The sequence below is a fragment of the Oryctolagus cuniculus genome, chromosome 18, assembly GCF_964237555.1.
Source record: "Oryctolagus cuniculus chromosome 18, mOryCun1.1, whole genome shotgun sequence".
Classification (NCBI taxonomy): Eukaryota; Metazoa; Chordata; class Mammalia; order Lagomorpha; family Leporidae; genus Oryctolagus; species Oryctolagus cuniculus.
The window spans coordinates 26,906,676-26,927,855 of NC_091449.1; the positions used below are offsets into that span (position 1 = coordinate 26,906,676).

At 47.5% G+C, this 21,180-nt stretch overlaps 1 long non-coding RNA gene across 1 annotated transcript; it reads left to right on the forward strand.

Annotated features, from left to right (window-relative positions):
* Positions 1 to 15,580: 15,580 nt before the first annotated feature.
* LOC103352339 (uncharacterized) lies at positions 15,581 to 20,708 on the forward strand. Its single transcript, XR_519813.4, has 4 exons — positions 15,581 to 15,704; positions 16,012 to 16,160; positions 18,291 to 18,431; positions 20,471 to 20,708. It is a non-coding gene; the product is annotated as an uncharacterized lncRNA (long non-coding RNA).
* Positions 20,709 to 21,180: the final 472 nt, after the last annotated feature.

The window sequence follows — 21,180 nt, forward strand, 5'->3', positions numbered from 1 at the left end:
AAATAGCACCAATTTTCTTCATTACAGATATATGTTTGCAGGGAGAAAAATGTAAAAAAATCAGTTCAAATTATCTATTTGCAAATTAAAAAATGAACATGATTGATTGCTAGACTCATGAAAATTGGACACCAATTCTTCCTAAGGAATACTATCCTATGTGACATTAATCCTCATATATAGAAGAGTATGGATTTTTATTTTTAGTGTTTTATCTTGTTTTTCTTTTTTAAATTTATTTTTTTAAATAGTTATCTATTTGTTAAAGATTTATTTATTATTTGAAAGGCAGAGTTAGAGAGAGAGAGAGAAAAAGAGAGAGAGAGAAAGAGAGAGAGAGAGAGAGAGAGAATGCTGTCTTTCATCTGCTGATTCATTCCCCAAATGGCTTCAATGGCTGGAGGTAGGGCGGTCCTAAGCCAGGAACGAGTAGTTTCATCCAGGTCTCCCACAGGGGTGCAGGGGCCCAAGTCCTTGGGCCATCCTCTGCTATTTTCCCAGGTGCATTAGCAGGGAGCTGGAACAGAGGTGGAGCAGCTGAGACTTGAACCAGCGTCCACATGGGATGCCAGGACTGCAGGCATCAGCTTTACCCACTACACTAGAGCGTCGAGATTTATCTATTTTTTTTTTTTAAGTCAGAGTTAGAGGGAGAAGCAGAGAAAGATCCTCCATCTGATGATTCACTCCCCAAACGACCGCAATAGCCACCACAGGGCCAGGAGGAAGCCAGGGGCTTCATTGGGTCTCCCACGTGGGAGGCAGTGGCCCAAGCACTAGGGCCATCCTCTGTTGCTTTCCCCAGGCCCTTAACAGGGAGCTGGATCAGAAGTGCAGCTGTGGAGACACAAGCCACACACAAATGGGATGCTGGCACTGCAAGCAGCGGCTTTACCTGTTTCATGACAATGCCGGCCCCAAGTGTGGATTTTTTTAAAATTATTATTACAATGGCATTTTAAGCAACTTATCTAGTATTCTCATACTATTAGTACTTCAAGGTCTTCAATAGTAGGATGTTTAAATAAATAAAATCCCCGATGTAGATTTGAATTATTTCCAACAGATTGTGAGCTATAATTTAGTTTATAAAGCTTAGGAAGAAACTGATCCTTGTATATTTTTTAAAAACAATTCATATTGTTTATTTAATCCAGAATATTACCAAACTGCTATCATGCTACTCTCTCTAGTTCTGGCTGCTCTTGGAAACAACATAAATAATCTAGAAAGGAACCTGTCAGAGGCCTCGGACATATTTTCAAAGAAGCCTGTCTCCACCTCTCATCCTGGGACTACGGAGAGCATGAGGAGGGGATGGGATGTGTGGATCTGGGGTCCTGCAACATCCTCCTACGCTGGTTCCCCTGAATGGGACGAGACGCCTCCTCCGCCATGATGTAGTCTGGGGCCATGTGTCTGCACGTGTCTAGGGAATACAGGGATAACGGCGGATGACTTTCTGTCGGGAACGCTTTGTTTCACAAAGGGCTTTTAGTCTAAGAGATGGGAAGCGGCCCTCAGCCCCTGGAACGCCAGTGGAATCTGCCTCTCGTCTGACTCCAGCATGCAGTGGTAGGCTCTGACGCTAGCGCTGCATTCATCCGCCTCATCTGAAGGGCCGCTGGCAGCCGCTCCCTGCTCGCTTGGCATAAGGAATTCTTTTGGTGATCATGTGAGAGGGAAATGATCAGGGCCGAGTTAGCTGCACTTTGGTCTCAGCTCTTCTTAAGCAGCAGTGAAAGTTGCCAAAACAGGATCCCCCTGGGCGGGTCGCCTAACTCACAAAGGGAGTCCCTGAAGACAGCGGTGGGGGGTGGGGGGTGACTTGTAGATGACGATGCTTTCACTGGAGAGCGAAGCCCTCTGCTGTTCCTGCCACGGTGACACAACACCAGCAGACCAGGTCTCTGTACGGTAACACTTAGGCAAAGATGTCTCTCAGAGGTTCCACCAGCATCTTGGGACTGCCTGTGTGAACCTGCTGCACGGAGTATCGTAATGCCTGAATTCCTGCAGGAATGGTTCCTGATTTTTAAAAATAAATGCCTGTTATTCCTTGACCACTGCTCAGATGATGATACATGACCTTGACATGTGTTCTGCCTTTATTTCGTGCTTTCAAAGACAGACAGGTATTAATTGTCCTCATGAGAATATAATTATCTCTAGGCTGTAGGTGTATCTGTGTGTTTGCTAAACCGGATCTACTTTCCCTGGAAGATTGGAGGAATTACAGAACCACAGGAAGAGTGAACGAGCGGGTGGAAGACGGGTCTCTCTCATTCTTTCTTTTTTAAAAATTATTTATTCTGTTATTTATTTGAAAGAGTTAGAGAGAGAGAGGGAGGGAGGGAAGAAGAGAGAGATCTTTCATCCACTGGTTCACTCCCCATATGGCTGCAACTGCTGGAGTTAGACCAGGGCAAAGCCAAGAATTAGGAGATTCATCTGTGTTTCCCATGTGGATGCAGAGGCCCTAACACTTGGGCCATCTGCTGCTGCTTTCTCAGGTGCATTAGCAGGGAGCTAGATCAGAAATGGAGCAGCCTAGTCCCAAACTGGTGCCCACATGGGATGTGGCTCAACCCACTATGCCACAACGCCCGGCCCCATCACCCTTCCTTTCAAATACAGCAGAGCCACGTGGGACGAGGGGTATCTACTCCCAGAAGGTGAGACTAGGTAGAGTTGAATAACCATCCTCAGGGAAGTCAGTTTAATGGGCTTGATGGGAATGCCCTTAGAGAAGGTCGGAGGAGAGGAGTCAAAGTTTCCTGTTGCCGGCAGGGGCACCCCAGGAGGGGCCCCTGTGTTTGATAAAGGGCTTAATCCAGGGAAGTGCTTCTCAAACTTGTTTGCTTATTAGAATCATCTGGTAGGATTGCAACTTCATTGGTCTCCAAGTCAGGAGTTTTGAAAGATCTCCACATGATTCCAATGTGCAGCCTTGATTAGGAGCTGCAGCCTCGGGCCAGCCTTGGTAGATAGGAGCATTAGAATCACCTACTGAGCTTTAAAAACCATGCCTGGGCACACCTCCGGGCATGAACAATTTTTAAACTAGTTTAACTGCCATGGAAACAACCTGTGGGTTAGGGATTTTATTTTTTTAAAGCCCCCACCAATTCTTTCATGAAACCAAATTTGTGAATTTCCAGCCTAAAGGAAGCCTATGTTTCTATCAAAGAAATAGGTAAAGAACCTCAAGGAATTTAGAGTTCTGTTTCTGGCTTGTACCTGGTGGGCTCAGTCTAGAGTAGCTATGTAATGGGGCCTAGGTACATTGGAAATAAAATAAGGCAAGCTCCAGGCTCCTTTGTACCTCAAGTCAATGCCAGTATAGCTGATTCAAAGAACTTGGCAAGGCACAGTCTGTACAATGTCCAGTGGAGACTTTTTATTTATTTATTTATTTGAAAGAGTTACACAGAGAGAGAAGGAGAAGCAGAGAGAGAGAGAGAGAGAGAGAGAGAGGGTTCTTCCATCCACTGGTTCACCCCACAATTAGTCGCAAGCTGCACTGATCCGAAGCCAGGAGCCAGGAGCTTCTTCCGAGTCTCCCAAGGACTTGGGCCATCTTCTACTGCTCTCGCAGGCCATAGCAGAGAGCTGGATCAGAAATGGAGCAGCCGGGACTTGAACCGGCGCCCATATGGGATGCCGGCACTGCAGGCCACGGCTTTACCCGCTACGCTCCAGTGCTGCCCCCCCCCCCAAGTGGGAACTCTTGAATTGGGCTTTGGGATCTTTTGAAGCACAGAAGTCCCTTTCAGATTCCAAGGAAGAATAGGATTGCAGGTGGTTTGATAGACATGAGATTATAGATTACAAAGATTACAGTACAAGAAAACGAGGAGGCAGAGGGCCAAAGGGAAGTCCTGTTCTAGCAGTTACCAAATCACTTCTGCATTCCAGGAGCGAACCGTACTCCGCGTGAGGCCCGTGTAAATCCTGTTATTTAAGGAAAAGCCTGTATTTGTCATTTGCCCTCGCCACTTACTTTACTCAGATGAAATGGTTGTTCCTGGGAGAGAGAGTTCACTGCTGAGTTGAGTGAGTGGGTAGAATGCAACATCAATGAGAATCAGAGAATGGTTCTCACGGCAGAGTGAGAGGAGGAAGCTGGGCAGAGTGGGCAGGGAAGATCAAGCCGGACTGTACCAAGGAACTAATGCTTTTGGGGGAGGAAAGGGAAGCAATGCAAGGTGGACTCATAAGCAGGCGAAAAATATCAACAGTGAAGGCTGTAGAGGCAAATTGAGAGTATCGTACCCTTGGGTATTGAACTTGAGAAGAAAGATAGGGGTAATTGATCTTTGATTGACTTGAGGGTAGAATGGGGCTAGAACCTTTAAGATCTAATATTTCTCTGTTGATAATTCTTCAGTTGTGGGACGAATGATAAAGATGAACTATAAAGCGCCAGGAAAGATGGCATCTTCTGTAAATACTTCTGATATAAAAGTAATAAAGAAGAAAACTGTGGGGAGGCAGGAAAAGCAGACGAACACACAACATATCAAAAATCTTGATACAAAATAAGTATTTTTAATGTTTGCATGTATGTTATTCTAATTCTTTTTTGTACAAATGAATTGATATATTTTTCTTTTCTTTTGTTTTTAAAGACTTTATTTATTGAGAGGTAGAGTTACAGATAGTGAGAGGGAGAGACAGAGAGAAAGGTCTTCCATTGCTGATTCACTCCCCAAATGGCCTCACGAGCCAGAGCTGGGCCAATCCAAAGTCAGGACCAGGAGCTTCTTCTAGGTCTCCCACACAGGTGCAGGGGCCCAAGGACTTGGGCCATCTTCTACTGCTTTCCCAGGCCATAGCAGAGAGCTGGATCAGAAGAGGAACAGCCAAGACTAGAACTGGCACCCATATGGGTTGCCAGTGCCACAGGTGAAGGATTAACCTACTGTGCCACAGCGTTGGCCCCGACATGTTTTTCTTGATGAAAATTATATTCCTGGTCTGAAGTATTCTTGATATACTAAGGGAGAAAAAGCTGCCTGCAGGACAGTCTGCACCCTTCATCCCAGGCTCAGCTCACTTAACCTGCCAGCCCTTGTGACACCTTGAAAGCATTTGATTTTGGAGGGAAGAACTTTGAGGTGACCAGCAGAAAATCTAGGTTGGTGTCCTGGAAAGCCACAGGCATAGATTCTGGTTCTACAAGTTGCAAGATTTGGGGTGGACATTGTGGCACAGTGGGTTGAGCCATTGCTTGGGACACTCACATTCCATATTGGAGTATCTGGGATTGAGTGCTGACTCTATTTCCAATCCAGCTTCCTGTTAATGCACACCCTGGGAGGCAGCAGATGATGACTCAAGTCCTCAGACCTCTGCCATCCATGTGGGAATCCCAGATGGAGTTCCTGGCTGCTGGCTCCTGGCTCAGCCCTGTCTGTTGCAGGTATTTGAGCAGTGAACCAGCGGATGGAAGATTCTTTCTCTGTCTCTCCCTCTCTCTCTGTAACTCTGCCTTTCAAATACATAAATAGAGTTACAGAGAGGCAGTGAGAGATCATCTGCTGGTTCACTCCCCAAATGGCTGGAATGGCCAGGGCTGAGCCAGGCCAAAGCCAGGAACCAGGATCCAGGAGCTTCATCCACACGTCTCACGTGGATTGTAGGGGCCCAGGGACTTGGACCATCTCCTGCTGTTTTCCCACGCACATTAGCAGGGAGCTGGATTGGAAGTGGAGCAGCTGGGACTCAAACCAGCACCCATATGGGATGCTGGCACAGAAGAGGGTGGCACCTAGCAAAAATGTTTTAAAAAGTGGCAAAATTTGTCTTTTGCCAGGTCTCCTAATCTGAATGGGCTGACTGTCATTCTGTACTTTGCTCCTGCCACCCCGCTGTGTGGAGCTCAGACACTATCTGAGCATATTTTTTTTTTTAGAGCAGCCATCAAATTAGCTTATGGGCAAGACCCTCAGCAGACAGTAATTCAACTTGATGGAGGCTTGCAAGGAGTTATTGGCATAAATTATCTCAGCACAATTACCCACCAGTTCATGTCACAAGTGTGTTCAATTGCTCTCTCTCTCTTTTTTTACAAACTACTTAGCATAATTGTTTTATTTTAATGACCATTCTAGCAACATTAATTATGACATTATTCAATAGTCTATCAATTGGTGTTAGAAAGCTTTTTCAGTCCCAGAAGTCTCACTTTTGGTTACACTTTTCAAAACAAAGCTGTTACTATTAGCAATAGCCCTGCTGAAGGTTTCTAGATGGTTTTTGATCACTTCAAAGGAAGGGAGGCCATCAGGCAGTGTCTTCCACGGGCATCAGCTTTTACTTGTCCATCCATAGACATAGTGGGGTGCTGCGCTAAGGACCAGTCAGACAAACCAAAAGGCCGGCTAACCTCGAGTGAGTCAGCTTTGGGGTCGTCAGCAGCTGAGCATCTCTCCTTCATGTACAGACAGGTGCTGCAGGGGGGCCAGCTCATTCTGGCCTGGCACTTGCAGGCCTGGGCACTAGGATCCTGGCTCTGGAGAGCCACAGAATTCACATGGCGGGGCGGGTTGGGAGCCTGGGGCCTGGAAGCTGGCGACTTGCTTGAAGTCTCACGGTGAATTAGCCGTGGGCTTGTGACTCTGTGCTCCTTCCCTGCACCTCCCACCTTGAAGCAGCTTCAGGGAAGCCCAGCTCACTCGGATGAGGAGTCATAATGCCCAGAGAGGGCAGCAAAGGTTTCCAGCATCAGTGTTTCCAGCAGGCTTCTCTGGTTCTTGACTAGAGTTTCTGGCCTCACTGCAAGTTATTCCCGATTTTCGTCTGTTAGGGAAGGTTTGCTGTTAGCTCCTCTTTCTTTTCTTTCTTCTTCTTTATTTATTTATTTTCATTTTATTTGAAAGGCAGGCAGACGGGCGGAGGGAGATTCTTCCCATCCACTGGGTCACTCCCCGAAAGCCCGCAAAAGCCAAGGGTGAAGCCAGTAGCCTGGAACTCCATCCGGGTCTCCCATGTGGGTAGCAGGGACCCAAACACTTGAGCCATCACCTGCTGCCTCCCAGAGTGCACAGCAGTGGGAAATGGGGCCAAAAGCAGAGCAGCAGGGACTCGACCCAGGCACCCAGATACGAGATGTGGGTCTCAAGTGCGGACTTCATTGCTCCCTGATGTCGGAGTTCTTTACTCTTCCATCTCGAATTAGCCCGGGGAATGTGGGAAACAGGTAGGCGTCACTAAATCCCCAGCTCTGAGGTGTCCATCGGCATTATTGCATTCGCACCCAGGTGCACCCTGCCGGGAGAAAGCCTGGCCCGAGAAGCTTCAAGCCATATAAATGAGAAGTTGCTGGGGCTGGTTGCTGTGTGCCTTTGTTTTGGGAATGGCTTCACTTAGATATTCCTTTGCAAAGCTGACTTCCTGTGGCTTCTAGCTCAGCGAGCACTCCACTCAGGGCCTGAGCTTAATGTCTTACCTATGGAAGGAGCAGAGAGTGCTACCACCAATGCCATGCCCTCGTGGTTGTGCCTTACTTTTTGTTCCTACAAAGTCATGTGCAAGACAGTGGTCTCAAAACCTCTAAATAAGCACATACTCAAGGCAGGTGACAGCTCTTCCTGGTGAGGAACAGGACCCAGAGAGGTTAAGTATCTTGTTCAGGCTCAAACAGTGACAGGCAGAACAAATTTAAATGGATATTTGACTCTAAAGCTTGTTTTCTTCCTCAATCAAAACCTTTTGCGTGGGGTCGGCGCTGAGGCGTAGTAGGTTAAGCATCTGCCTGTGGCACAGGTATCCCATGTGGGTGCCGGTTTGAGTCCTGGCTGCTCCTCTTCAATTTGGCTCTCTGCTATGGCCTGGGAAAGCAGTAGAAGATGGCCCAAGTGCCTGGGCCCCTGAACCCAGGTGGGAGACCCCGAGGAATCTCCTTGCTTCTGGCTTTGGATCAGCCCAGCTCCAGCTGTTGAGGCCATTTGGGGAATGAACCAGCAGAAGGAAGACCTCTCTCTGTCTGTAACTCTACCTCTTAAGAAAATAAATAAATTAAAAAAAAAAAAACTTTTGTCTTTCTTCTTTACCGGTAAGAGGCACAGAGCAACATAGTACAAGTTTTGCATTATCTGCACAGTCCCTGAAGAGCCTCTTGGTGGTCCCTTGGACTGTGGCAGTGCAGCCTCTGGCCTCCTAACCAAAGCACGACCTTCCACAGTCCTTGAGCCTAGTATTCCAGCTCATCACCTACACAGAACTTGGGTCACTGATCCGAGGCACTCTTCCGATCCACCAGCCCTTAAGGGGCCCTCTTTAAGGGAGACACCAGCCACTTACTGGGTTGGTTTTAATGTATCAGGTGTATAAATACCTAGACATTGGTTCAGAGGGACTTGAGAGCCCACTCTGATTGAGAGGGCCCTGGAGGAAAAGAGGTGTCCACCTGTTCCCTGGGTCTGTTGATTGAATCAATGTGGGCGGGCTTTGTTGGTAGGAGGGCTGTGTGGGGAACGAATGGGTGTGAGCGCCCACTGGCTGGACAACTACCCAGTGAGAGCATCCTTCGAGGCGTGCTGGCAAGAGGGGAAGGCTACGCCCAGGGAGCCCCTCCTACTCGCAGACTCAGAAGCGCCTTACACCACAGCTGTGTTTCAGGATTTTGAACAACACGTACAATCCTTATAATTGGGCGTTACTGCAGCTGGGGTGCTTTTGCTTGCAGGAGCTAGAAAACTGTACCAAAGAACATTTGCTTTACAAAATGGCAAAGCCCAGAGATGATCAAGCATGGACGGCGGGGCTCAAGGATCTGGGCAAAGCCGTCACAGTGCTGTTTCTTCTGCCCGGGTCCTTGGCCTCCGCTCCTGGATGCTGGCTCCACTCCCTGGCGGCGTGTCCCTTCAGGGCAGAGAGAGAAATGGTGGCAGCTCATCCTTCCAGCTTGCAGTCTGAAGGAGAAGAGTGAGAGGGTTGGCAGCAGCATTTCCAGTGAAAGGGCTGTTGGGGAAATAAAAAATCCTGCCAACAAAAGCTGCCCCCCCCAATGTGGAGGGGGGAGAAAACATGATTTATTCTCGAGTGTGCATATCAGATTACATGCATGCCGGCAGTCTGCAGGAGGCCACACAATCTGGGCAGAATTTCACACATTTCATACAGTAAGGCAGAAGAAATATGGAAACTTCACTTGTTTCCTTGAGAGACAAGTGGGAGTGCCTTGTCTTTCATTGCCCTCTGAACACCTCCCCAGAGACATGTTTGCAAGACCCAGGCCAGAAGGCCATGACCTTGCGTTGTGCGATGGAGGATGGGTTCATCTAACGCCTATAAGGCCTTGGCCTACTGATTGTGTTTCAGAGGAGAGCCCTTGAGGGTGGCAGTGGGGCAGTTGCTACCCCTTTATTAACCAGGATTCCACTTTATTTACCTGCACAAGATCATTCCATCACGTGGCCTCTGGTGGGCGGTATATCCCTGCTGACAAGCGCAGGTTTATGGGGGAGAAATTTCCAAGAGGAAAAGTGGGTTCAACAAGACAGAGATGCATGAGTGGATCTTTCTGAGGTCAGGGTAGGGAGGCAGGTGACTTAGTTTGGCTGTCAGGAGTTGGTGCTGCCGATTCTCAACTCCTCTTAATTAGGAACTGAGTGGAAAGAAGACTGAACAGCCAGAGGTTTTTGGAAAACCTACAGTGTATCCGAGTTCAGCCGCTGCTTGCCTCACCCACACCCCCGTACTGGAGAGCAGGCTGGGTAGCAGCTCCTCCACTTCCAATCCAGCTTCCTGCTAACGCATCCCGGGAGGCAGCAGGTGATGGCCCTGCTGCATGTGTGGGAGACACAGATGGAGATCTTGGTCCCGGTTTTGGCCTGGTCCAGCCCTGGCTGTTGTGGGCATTTGGGGAGTGAATTGACAAGTGGAAGCTCTCTCTCTCTCTCTCTCTCTCTCTCTCTGTGTGTGTGTGTGTGTGTCTCTGTATCTCTGTGTCACTCTTTCAAGTAAATGAAGATAAATAAAATATATAATAAATACATTTAAAAATAAAATACATTTAAAAAGAAAGAAAGCTTATAGTGAGAGAGCACAAAATCCAGGCCAGGAGCTAACTTGGAGCTGAGAGCAGTCATCTTGACTGTTCAGGCCTTACTGGCAAAGCAAATGTTTTAGGATGAAATCTATGGGGAGGGTTGGAGTCTGTGGTCCATCCCCACTGTGTTGCGGAAGCATCAGGGAAACTCCAGAGAGAAGATGGACAATCACGGGCCAACTGCCACGCAGGCTGCCTGGGGCATGCTCCACTCTGCTGCAGCACCCACAGCCCAGCGTCTCCTGCAGGGGTGACCGGGGATGGGGGCGGGGAAGGCCTGGGACCTACCTATGCAGCGATGAGGACAGCGATAGCTCTCCTTCCAATTTTCTCTTTGGAATCGACATGGGAAGGCCAGCCATGAATTGGTCACAGGGACAAAAGTTAGGCACAGAGAGAAGCAGGATGAAGAAGGCTTGTGAGCCCTGCTGGCCGCAGAGCAGGCGAGCAGGAGCCAGTACACTCCAGCCACAGCTCTATGGTGCAGATCAGAAAACTGATGTCTGGAGATTAACTCACCCCAGGTCCCACGGATGTAGTGACCCAGCTACACTTGTCAACCTGGCTATCTAATTCCAGAGCTCACAGTGAAAACACTCCGGAAGCTCCTCTAGTTACAGAAGGGTGTGAGTCCAAAATGGGATTGGAGGTCACGACCCCTACGGCCCCAGGGACACCTCCCACATGACTGTCAAGGCCGAGTAGAGGCACCCCACACCCCCTTGTTGGAGTGGGGTTCTAGCGTCCCATTTCACAGGCACAGACAAGGAGGCGGGCGGAAGTGCTCCTCACCTTGCAGGCTACCGTGTGGACAGAAACAAAACCAAAGGCTGCCTGTCTCTCTGTGCTCGGCATTTTGGCTCCGCGTGGCCGAGGAGCCTGATGGAGGCCTCACTTGCACTGGTCCTGCTGTCCTCAGCTTGTCTGACCCCCAGGTTCATTAGGGAGCTGATGGAGATGCCGTGGCTGGCGTCAAGTGTAGTCTGTGCGCGCTCACCTGGGTGGACGGGAGAGAGCTCTGTTGCCTGCCGCCACTCATTCTTTGCCAATATTTGTGTGTGTGTGTGTGTGTGTGTGTGTTTTAAAGACAGTATCCTGTCTTGACAGATCATCTGCCCTGGCTTACGATTCGCCTCTCTGCCATCCACCCAGACCCTCTGGCTTGTGCTCCATAAATCACTTGCCTTTTCTTCTGTGAGTCTCTGTCATCTCCACGTTGCTGGGCTGAGGTCGTTAGAGGTTGTGGCTGCCAGTATTATTTATCTTCCAGCTCTGTTTTCACTTCTGCCTTCCTGGGACTCTCCCCTCTCAGGCGAGTCTCCTTTCAATTATTTCCATAGGTCATCCCCTCAGTGACAATGAGCCATGTCATTAATTTTGCTCGAGCTGGTGTGACATACTTTGGTGCCCTCATCTTTCCATCTCTAGCCTGAGGGTGTCTGAAGTCACTGGGCCTCTTTCTGCCCACTCCCGGGGCATAGGAGTAAGATGGCACAGCGATGTGGTTGTGGTGGATCCCAGGCTGGGCTGCACGGGAGCTGTGCCCATCTGTGGAACTCACAGATTCCAGCCTGTGATGGGTTTCCAGTCTCCCCTGAATTCTCCCCGGATTCCCCACCCCCTCTGGAGCTGGGTGTCTCACAGGCGATTGCTGAATGTTGGTGGAGTAAATATATGAAAGAATCCATGAATGAAAGTTTTTAGCCCTTAAGGAAATCAATGCAGCAAAGTAACCATTAAGCTCAACCCTCTTACCTGGCTTGACAGAGCCTGCCTGGTCTGTGTCCTGTGGGTGGTTTGCTTGTCTCCCTCTCCTGACCCCTTGGCTCTTTACACCGTGGTAATATCAGATGACACGTAGCTGTCTAGCTCTGGGGTACAGTTTCAGATGTCTGGGCTTTGGGGCCAAGTTTTACAAATGTCTGCTCAGACGCTACTCTTCCAATGCCCCATTTGGAAACCCGTTTGGTGAGACCCTGTCTCCGAAATCATCCTGGTGTCAGCCTTTGCCACTCTGGTCCTCTTCTGTGATTGGTGCCTTGGGATCCTGTATCTTAGCGATCTCCAGGCATATTTCTTATAGTGTGTACTTGGGGAAACGCCGTCCAAAGAGATGTTTCCCCCAATGTGTTCTGTCAAGAACGTAAGTCAAGAGCATGCCGCTAGCTGGAAACTTCTCACAGAGATTCATTGTGGCCACTGTCATTTTAAAGTCTCCAGAGAGGCCAAGAGTGAAAAAGGCTTTTCACTTTTTTTTGAAAAAGACTTATTTATTTTATTTTAAAGGCAGAGTCACAGAGAGAAAGAGACAGAGAAAGAGAGGTCTTCCATCTGCTGGTTCACTTCCAAAACGGCTGCAATGGCCAGAGCTAGGCCGAACCAAAGCCAGGAGCCAGGATCTTCTTATGGGTCTCCCATGTGGGTGCAGGGATGCAAGCACTTGGGCCATCTTCCACTGTTTTCCCGGGCCATAGCAGAGAGCTGGATTGGAAGTGGAACACCTAGGACTTGAACCGGTGTCCACAGTGCTGGCCCCAAGGCTATTCACAGTTAACTCAATGTTCCCCAGTGTTTCAATGAAGCCCTCCCTCTCATTAGCAGTTACCAGCAGCTCTTCCCCCGAGGTGGGAGTTCAGAGAGGGCAGGAACTGGGATAGAAATCAGCATTTTTGATCATACTGGCACTGGTTAATTTGCAATAGGTGAGAGTGGTGGGCAGCTTTCTGACTTGGTTTCTCTGGGTTCCACTCCCGGCTTCAGTTCCTGGTTTCAGGTTCCCACTAGTGCAGACCCACCGAGACAGCACTGATGGTGCAAGCAGTTGGGTTCCTCCTCTCACGTGGGAGACCTGGATTGAGTTTCTACATCTGGGCTTGAGCTCCCCAGCTGCTGTGGCATTTGAGTGAAGTAGTGGTGGGAGCTGTCTTGTCTCTCTGTTGATCTCTCTTTTTCAAATAAAAAATAAATAAAATTTAGCTGCTAGGGTGGGCTCAATTGTGCAGTGGGTTAAACACTGCTTGGGACACCCACAGAGTTGGTTTGAGTCCTGGATCCTTAGCTTCCTGTTCAGCTTTCTGCTAATGTGCCTGGGAAGGCAGAGAATGATGGCCCAAGTACTTAGATCCCTGCTACCCATGTCGGAGACATGGACAGAGTTCCAGGCTCCTGGCTTTTGCCTAGCCCAGTCCCAGCTGTTTTGGGCATTTGGGAAATGAACTAGCAGATGGAAGTGAAATTGGACAAGACCCCCTAAAATTTACACTGAAATATGGCCCCTTAAAGTTCCCTAGAAATGCTATCTGCGGTGCCACATGCGCTACCGGAATTTGGGGTGCCTTACGATTTCACCACGGACTTATTACTAAATCCCTGATATTAATAAGCCCAAGAGGGTTCTTGCCTAATATTTAGAGAAGAATTCTAAATACCGGCACAGATAAACGAGGCAGCATGGTGCATTTTAAGCTTTTATTTAGTGCAAGACGTATCTAGGAAAGGGAAGGCTTTAGTTCAGGTAGGAGAGAGGGGAAAGTCTGGAAACTGGAGTAGCGTCCACACCACTCAGAGAGCAGGCCACAGTCACGTGCAGCAAGCACCTGGAGCTGCTATCCGCCGCTTATCCACTGCTTATCACCGGCAAGAACCCTCTTGGATAGCATTTCTAGGGAACTTTAAAGGGCCACATTTCAGTGTAAATTTTAGTGGGTCTTGTCCAAATTCAGAAGATTCTCTCTCTCTCTCTCTCTGCCTTTCAAATCAATCTTAAAAAATAAAATAAAAATCCAGCTATTGTTTTTATTTACTATTCTTGTTGTCCATCATTTTTCTCTATCCTTGCCTTATGAACTCCAGATCACTTAAATTGTCACATTGCTTATTGAGGCACTTTTTTTTTTTTTTGACTGACAGAGTTAGTGAGAAAGAGAGAGAGAGAGAGAGAGAAAGAGAGAGAAAGGTCTTCCTTTTTCCGTTGATTCACCCCCCCCCCCCCAAATGGCTGACACGGCCGGCGCACTGCGTTGATCCAAAGCCAGGAGCCAGGTGCTTCCTCCCGGTCTCCCATGCGGGTGCAGGGCCCAAGGACTTGGGCCATCCTCCACTGCCTTCCCGGACCACAGCAGAGAGCTGGACTGGAAGAGGAGCAACCGGGACAGAACCGGCACCCCAACCGGGACTAGAACCCTGTGTGCCGGCGCTGCAGGCAGAGGATTAGCCAAGTGAGCTGAGACACTTTTTAAAAAAGATTTTTTTATTTATTTGAGAGGCAGAGTTACAGAGAGAGGCATAGACAGAGAGAGGTCCATCTGCTGCTTCACTCCCCAGATGGCCACAAAGTCCTGAGCTGGGCCAATGCAAAGCTAGGAGGCAGGAGCTTCTTTTGGGTCTCCCATGTGGCTGCAGGGGCCCAAGCACTTAAACCATCTTCAGCTGATTTCCCAGGAGCATTAGCAGGGAGCTGGATCAGAAGTGAAGCAGCTGGGACTCAAACAGGCACCCAGATGGAATTCTGGTGCCACGGGCAGATGCTTAACCTACTATGCCACAGCATGGGCCCCGACAGTTGTATTTTTTTTTTTTTTTAAAGAATCTTTTTACTTCTCTCTGGTCTTCAGTAGCTTTAGGCTGTGGATCATTTCTATCAGTTTGTCTTCTAGTTTATTTATTTATTTTTTTTGTTTTGCATTGTTCAATTGGCTCTCAAGTCCCTTCAAGCTTTTATAATAAAATACTATTAACTGGGTATCATAAACAAGAAAAATTTATTATTCACAGTTCTGGGGCTGGAAGTTCAAGGACAAGGTACTGGCAAATTTAGTATCTGGTGAGGGCCTATTCTCTGGTTCCTGAGTGGCTATCTTTCACTACGTCCACACACGGGGGAGAGGGAAGAAAGGCAGCTGGAGTGCCTTTTATTTATTTATTTAAGATTTATTTCATTTATTTTAAAGAGTTACAGAGAGAGGTCAAGCCAGAGAGAGAGGTCTCTCATTCTGTTGATTCACTCCCCAAATGACCGCAATGGCCAGAGCTGAGCTTATCCAAAGCTAGGAGTCTGGAGTTTCTTCCAGGTCTCCCATGTGGGTACAGGGGCCCAAGGAATTAGACCGTCGTCTACTGGTCTCCCAGGCCATAGCAGAGAGCTGGATCAGAAGTAGAGCAGCCGGGACTCAAACCAGTGCCCATATGGGATGCTGGCACTGCAGAAGGCGGCTTTACCCGATACGCCACAGCACCAGCCCCAGTATATAATCTTTGTTTTTAAGGTGTGGTCCTTCTTAGGTTTTAATGGATAACTCAAGGTATTGAACAAACACTTCCTGCTTGGTGGGATTTGAAAGTCAGACTCTGTCTCCTGGAGCTGGACTGTCCACTGTTGGAATCTGCTTGGTTTCTGGGAGCATTGCCATGCGGGTGTGGAAGTTAGGAGTCACCCTAAAACTGAGGGCAACCACCCACAGCTATGCAGAGTCCACCTTTTGTGGCTCCCTCATTCTGAAGATTCTCCCCTCCCCTCAATTTTCAGCTGTTCTGGGAACTCCGAACTCCCACCTCTGACTCTACCCCACTAAGATCACCACTTTCTCCCTGAGTTCTGCTCCCTGTGCTCTTCCAACTTAGAAGGAACCTTGAGAAAACCAGGTAACAGGTAATAGAAATCTCCCTGGGTTTGCTGCCTTCTGATGAAGAGTGACACCTCCTCCAGATTATCCTGATTTCCATCGCTTGTTCTCCAGTGCCTCAAACAATTGTTTTAAATATTTTATTCAGCCTTTATACCTTGTATTGGCAGAGGGGTTAGTTGGAAGCTATGGTACCATTACTTGAGCTGGAACTGACCTAAATATATTTTTTAAAACCTTCAGAGAGTAGGAGAAACTTCTTTAATTGAACCAAGAAGCTCTATAAATATTTTCTCTCCTTATTTAATTCAGCTAATTTTTTTAAAACTCTAGAATCTTTCAGGCTCTACCAAAGAAGCCACGTATTCCCTTTCCCTCCAAGCCAAGTTAAGATTTGGCCGCCACCTCTCAGAACTGGGAATTGATTTAATGATCTCTGATGTTCCTTCCAACCCTCAGAAGATACCAATTTTCTGAATTAGGTATGTACTGTGAAGGTATTTTATTATATAATATTATAGTATACTGATAGCTTTGGTTATAGTGGATATGGATTTGTATGTGTATATGTGTGTGTGTTGTGTCTGCCCAGAGTTCAGTTTTGCTTCTCTTTCTGAGTACCTAGAATTTTACCGTGGGGACATTTCTCTCCCACATGCTTGGATCACATAATTCAGGTGGGACTGCGCTCAGATCAGAGGTGGAACATGCGACTCTGGCTGGGCAGATCAGAGCTTCACATAGCAACAGTCGTAGATGATTGGCTGCCATGTGAGTCTAAACTAGGCAATCCGTGTAATTTTACGTCTTGGTCACAGTAATTGTTTCATTATACCATGATGGAAATGCTGGTAGAAAAAGCGTGTGAATCAGGAAATGTCAAAAGGATCAACTGAAAAGTAGACGTGCTTGTCTATCAGACCTGAAATTGTAAGGAGGTAGACTTGCTGGTGCCATCTTGATCTCACAACGGACTGAAAGTTACATATACAGAAGAGAGTGGAGTCAAGATTTGGAGAACTATTCCTTGCAAATCATCTGAGGGCTGGGATCCCGGAAGCTCTATGCCTGTATATAAATTCTCTTTTTTCCTCACAAGCCAACTTAAATTGGGTTCTCTTTCCCTTAGAACAGAAATAATCTTGACTGGAACATCAGTCAAGACCTCAATGGGGTGTGCCAATTATGGCGCCCAAAGATGAAAAAGGTAGGCTCGGCCACCTCAGATTGTTTTTGGTTGAACACGCTGAAACGAGCCACGTCAATCACCAGGTTCACAGCTGACAGCGTTTCTCTGGCACCCTGCAATCACTCTGCTCCAATTTTCTGGAATAAGTGGAGGCAGGCACTAGATCAACAGCACTGATGATATGTTTGTGTGCTATACATTCTTAACCCATCCGGCAATCAAGCTGTATCTCTCTTCCCAAGAGGACGGAAATTCTGGGGGGATATTAATATTCCATGTGTTCCCTCTCTGCATCGGCTTCGGTGATTATGCAGCCTCAGTGCCTGTCTCCTGGACGAGAGGTAACCTTTGAGCAATTTGTGGGAGCAGTTACACAATCTAATTTCTGACTGTTCAGGATAAGTGAACTTTAAAGGTGCTTATAATATCAGAAAATTCCACGTGTTGGGTAGAAAACAGTCCTGTTTTTCTTTTCAACTTCCAGCCAAAATTAATCAACAGCATTTTCCAGACATTTTAAAAATAAAGTCCTTGACAGCGCAACAATTTGATTTGCTAAACCTGTTTTTCCTCCTCTAATTGTTATACTGATAAAGACCTTTGGCACAAATTTCAAACAGAAAAGGTAATTTCAAAGCAGGCTTGTTTTTCCCTTTTTTTTTTTTTTTCTGTGTGTGATACAGTAGGTTTTCTCCAGGACACCTACAAAAATCAGAAAGTCTTAGGGATATAAAGATTTTTGACAAGCAGAGAATTGTCACTCTGGACCAGATTAAACCTGCTTTCCTTTCATAATGCCTCATTTCTGCACAGCAGCTAGTCCTGCTTGGCCGTTATCCCCAATCTTAGCTTATTTTGGACCAGATTGGTGTGTCAGTCACTTGTCATTCTTTGTTCCTTGGAGCTACCTCAGTGACCCACGTGTCTCCTTCCTGCTGAACCTGGCCATACATCTGCTCTGACTTCTTCGGTTAGCGTCACAGATCTAGTATTTTGTTGCATTTTTCCCAGGTACATTTACAAGAATCCTTTATTTCTGTCTACTGCAAGGTATTAGCTTAGTCATCGTTGAAGAAGGGAAAGGAGTGAATCACAGATTTCGTCTCTCGGTGGGCGAAGGGCACCTCGTTTCCCGAGACCAGGTGCGGGGCACCGGGGTGGAGCTGTGATAATCAGCCTAAGGAGAGGTAGACAGTTTTCTGGTTTTGCTAAAATGGAAAGATCCTGAGGGTAGAGACTGTGGTTGGCGTTCAGTATTCACTAATATCTGGTTTTGCTTTCTTGCATTAGCACACGGGAGTCTAGGTTTTCCAGCCAGGACCATGTGACTGGTCTTGGCCAATAGGATGTGAGAGGAGGTAATTTGTGCCCTGTCTGGATGGTCAGAACTGCATGATTCACCAGTCTACCTTCCTCTGTCCAGGAGCCTGGAGGAGACTTCATGAGGAGGCGCAGAGACACAGCCTTGAAGGAGCCTGGATCGCTAAGTCGCAGCAGGAGGAGAGGCTTCTTGGAGAGTTACCCAGGCCTGCAGGCTACTGCAATCAAAAAATAAACAGTGGTGGTAAGCTACTAAGACTGAGGGGCTGTTTCCTACTACAGAATAGCTTACCTTGCAAAACAATGCAGACATTGTGGACTTAAAAAGTTGAGATATAATTTATAAACAGGGAAATGCTCAGATCTTCACTGTGCGGTTTGTGCAGTCTTGATAAACGCATGTACTTGTGTAGCTCATGCTCATTTAGAGACAAACAGCAAGGCTGTTCCCTGAGGAAGCCCTCTGTGCCCTTCCCCAGGCCCTTCCTTCCAGAAATACCCTCATTGCATTCCTTTTATCGAAGACTGTTTTGCCAGTTGTATGTGTTTGCATAAATGGAATCACACAGTAGGTACTTCTTGTGTCTAGCTTCTTTCATTCTACATAGTATTTTTTTTTTTTTTGACAGGCAGAGTGGACAGTGAGAGAGAGAGACAGAGAAAGGTCTTCTTTTTGCCGTTGGTTCACCCTCCAATAGCCGTCGCGGCCAGCGCGCTGCGGCCGGCGCACCGCGCTGATCCGATGGCAGGAGCCAGGTACTTATCCTGGTTTCCCATGGGGTGCAGGGCCCAAGGACTTGGGCCATCCTCCACTGCACTCCCTGGCCACAGCAGAGAGCTGGCCTGGAAGAGGGGCAACGGGGACAGAATCTGGCGCCCGACCGGGACTAGAACCCGGTGTGCCGGCGCCGCTAGGTGGAGGATTAGCCTAGTGAGCTGCGGCGCCGACCTCTACATAGTATTTTAAAGATTTATCCATGTTGATAGCATGTATTAGCAATTTCCTTTTCTTCCTGTTGAGAAGTAGTCCATTATATCATGTTAAAAAGATTTATTTATTTTAAAGGCAGTTACAGAGAGGCAGAGGTAGAGAAAGAGAGAGGTATTTTATTTTATTTTATTTTATTATTGACAGGCAGAGTGGACAGTGAGAGAGAGAGAGACAGAGAGAAAGGTCTTCCCTTTCCATTGGTTCCCAATGGCCGCTGCGGCCGGTGCACCACACTGATCCGAAGCCAGGAGCCAGGTGCTTCTCCTGGTCTCCATAAGGGTGCAGGGCCCAAAGACTTGGGCCATCTTCCACTGCACTCCCGGGCCACAGCAGAGAGCTGGCCTGGAAGAGGAGCAACCGGGACAGAATCCGGCGCCCCAACCAGGACTAGATTCCAGGGTGTCGGGGCGGGGCCGCAGGTGGAGGATTAGCCTATTGAGGCGCTGCGCTGGCCTGAGAGAGAGGTCTTCTATCTGCTGGTTCACTCCCCAGTTGGCTGCAACAGCCGGAGCTGCACTGACATGAAGCCAGGAGCCAGGAGCTTCCTCCGGGTCTCCCATGAGGGTTGTAGGGGCCCAAGGACTTGGGCCATCTTCTACTGTTTTCCCAGGCCATAGCAGAGAGCTGGATTGGAAGTGGAGCAGCCGGAACTTGAACCAGTGCACACATGCGATGCCGGCACTGCAGACAACAGCTTTACCCGCTATGCCATAGTGCCACCCCATTATATCATTTTTAAAAAATATTTATTTTACTTATTTGAAAGACAGAGTTACAGAGGAGGAGAGTTAGAGAGATCTTCCATTTGCTGGGTCACTCCCTTAATGGGTGCAAGAGCCAAGGCTGGGCCAAGCCAAAACCATAAGCCTAGAACTCCATCTGGGGATCAGGGGCCCAAGCGCTTGGGTCATCTTCTGCTGCCTCCCCAAGCACCTTAACAGGGAACTGGGTCAGAACTCATTTGGGATGCTGGCTTTGCAGACTTCAGCTTAATCCATTGTACCACAATGCTAGCTTCCCAATAATTTACCACAGTTGTCCGTACTCTTTTTGATGGATATATAGCTGTTTCTAGTTTGGGGTTATTATCAATGGTGTTTCTAGGAACACCTGTTTATAAGGATTTTTGTGGACTTTTTTTTTTTTTTTTCATTTCTCTTGGATAAGTACCTCATTGTAGAATTTCTGGATCTTAAAATGCTTAATTTTGGGGCCGGTGCTGTGGTGTATTAGGCTAAAGCCCTGCCTGTGGCGCCAGTAACCCATATAAGTGCTGGTTTGTGTTTCTGCAGCTCCTCTTCCAGTCCAGCTCTCTGCGATGGCCTGGGAAAGCAGTAGAAGATGGCCCAAGTCCTTGGGCCCTTGCACACACGTGGGAGACCTGGAAGAAGCCCCTGGCTCATGGCTTCGGATCGGCGCAGCTCTGATTGTTGCGGCCATTGGGGAAATGTACCAACGGATGGAAGACCTTTCTCTCTGTCCTTGTCTGTAACTCTGCCTCTCAAATAAATACATAAAATCTTTTCAAAAGTGCTTAATTTTCTTTAAAGTTTAAGAAACTCTCAAACGGTTTTAAAAAAATATCTGTATCACTTACAATTCCACTATCAACATATGAAGGTTCTGGTTGCTCCACACCCTCTTCGCCAGTGGGAGATGTCAATCTTTCCTGCATTTATCACCACTTTAGTGGGTGCATAGTGCTGTCTCATTGTAGTTTTGATTTTTGCTTCCTCGATGACCTATAATGCTGAGATTTTTTTTATTTGCCCGTTGGACATTTGTATATCCTCATTTAAGACACGTGTGTCCATACTTTTTGCTGTTTTAAAAAGCTGGGTAATTTGTTCTTTATAATTGAGTTGTAGAAAATACTTCCATAGTCAGATACTATGTGATTGTTTTTCCAAGGCTGTAGTTTGGCTGATTATTTTCTTAACAATCGTTTTTTTATAACAATATGGCTTTTATTTTGATGAGATCCGATAGGTAAGTTTTTTCG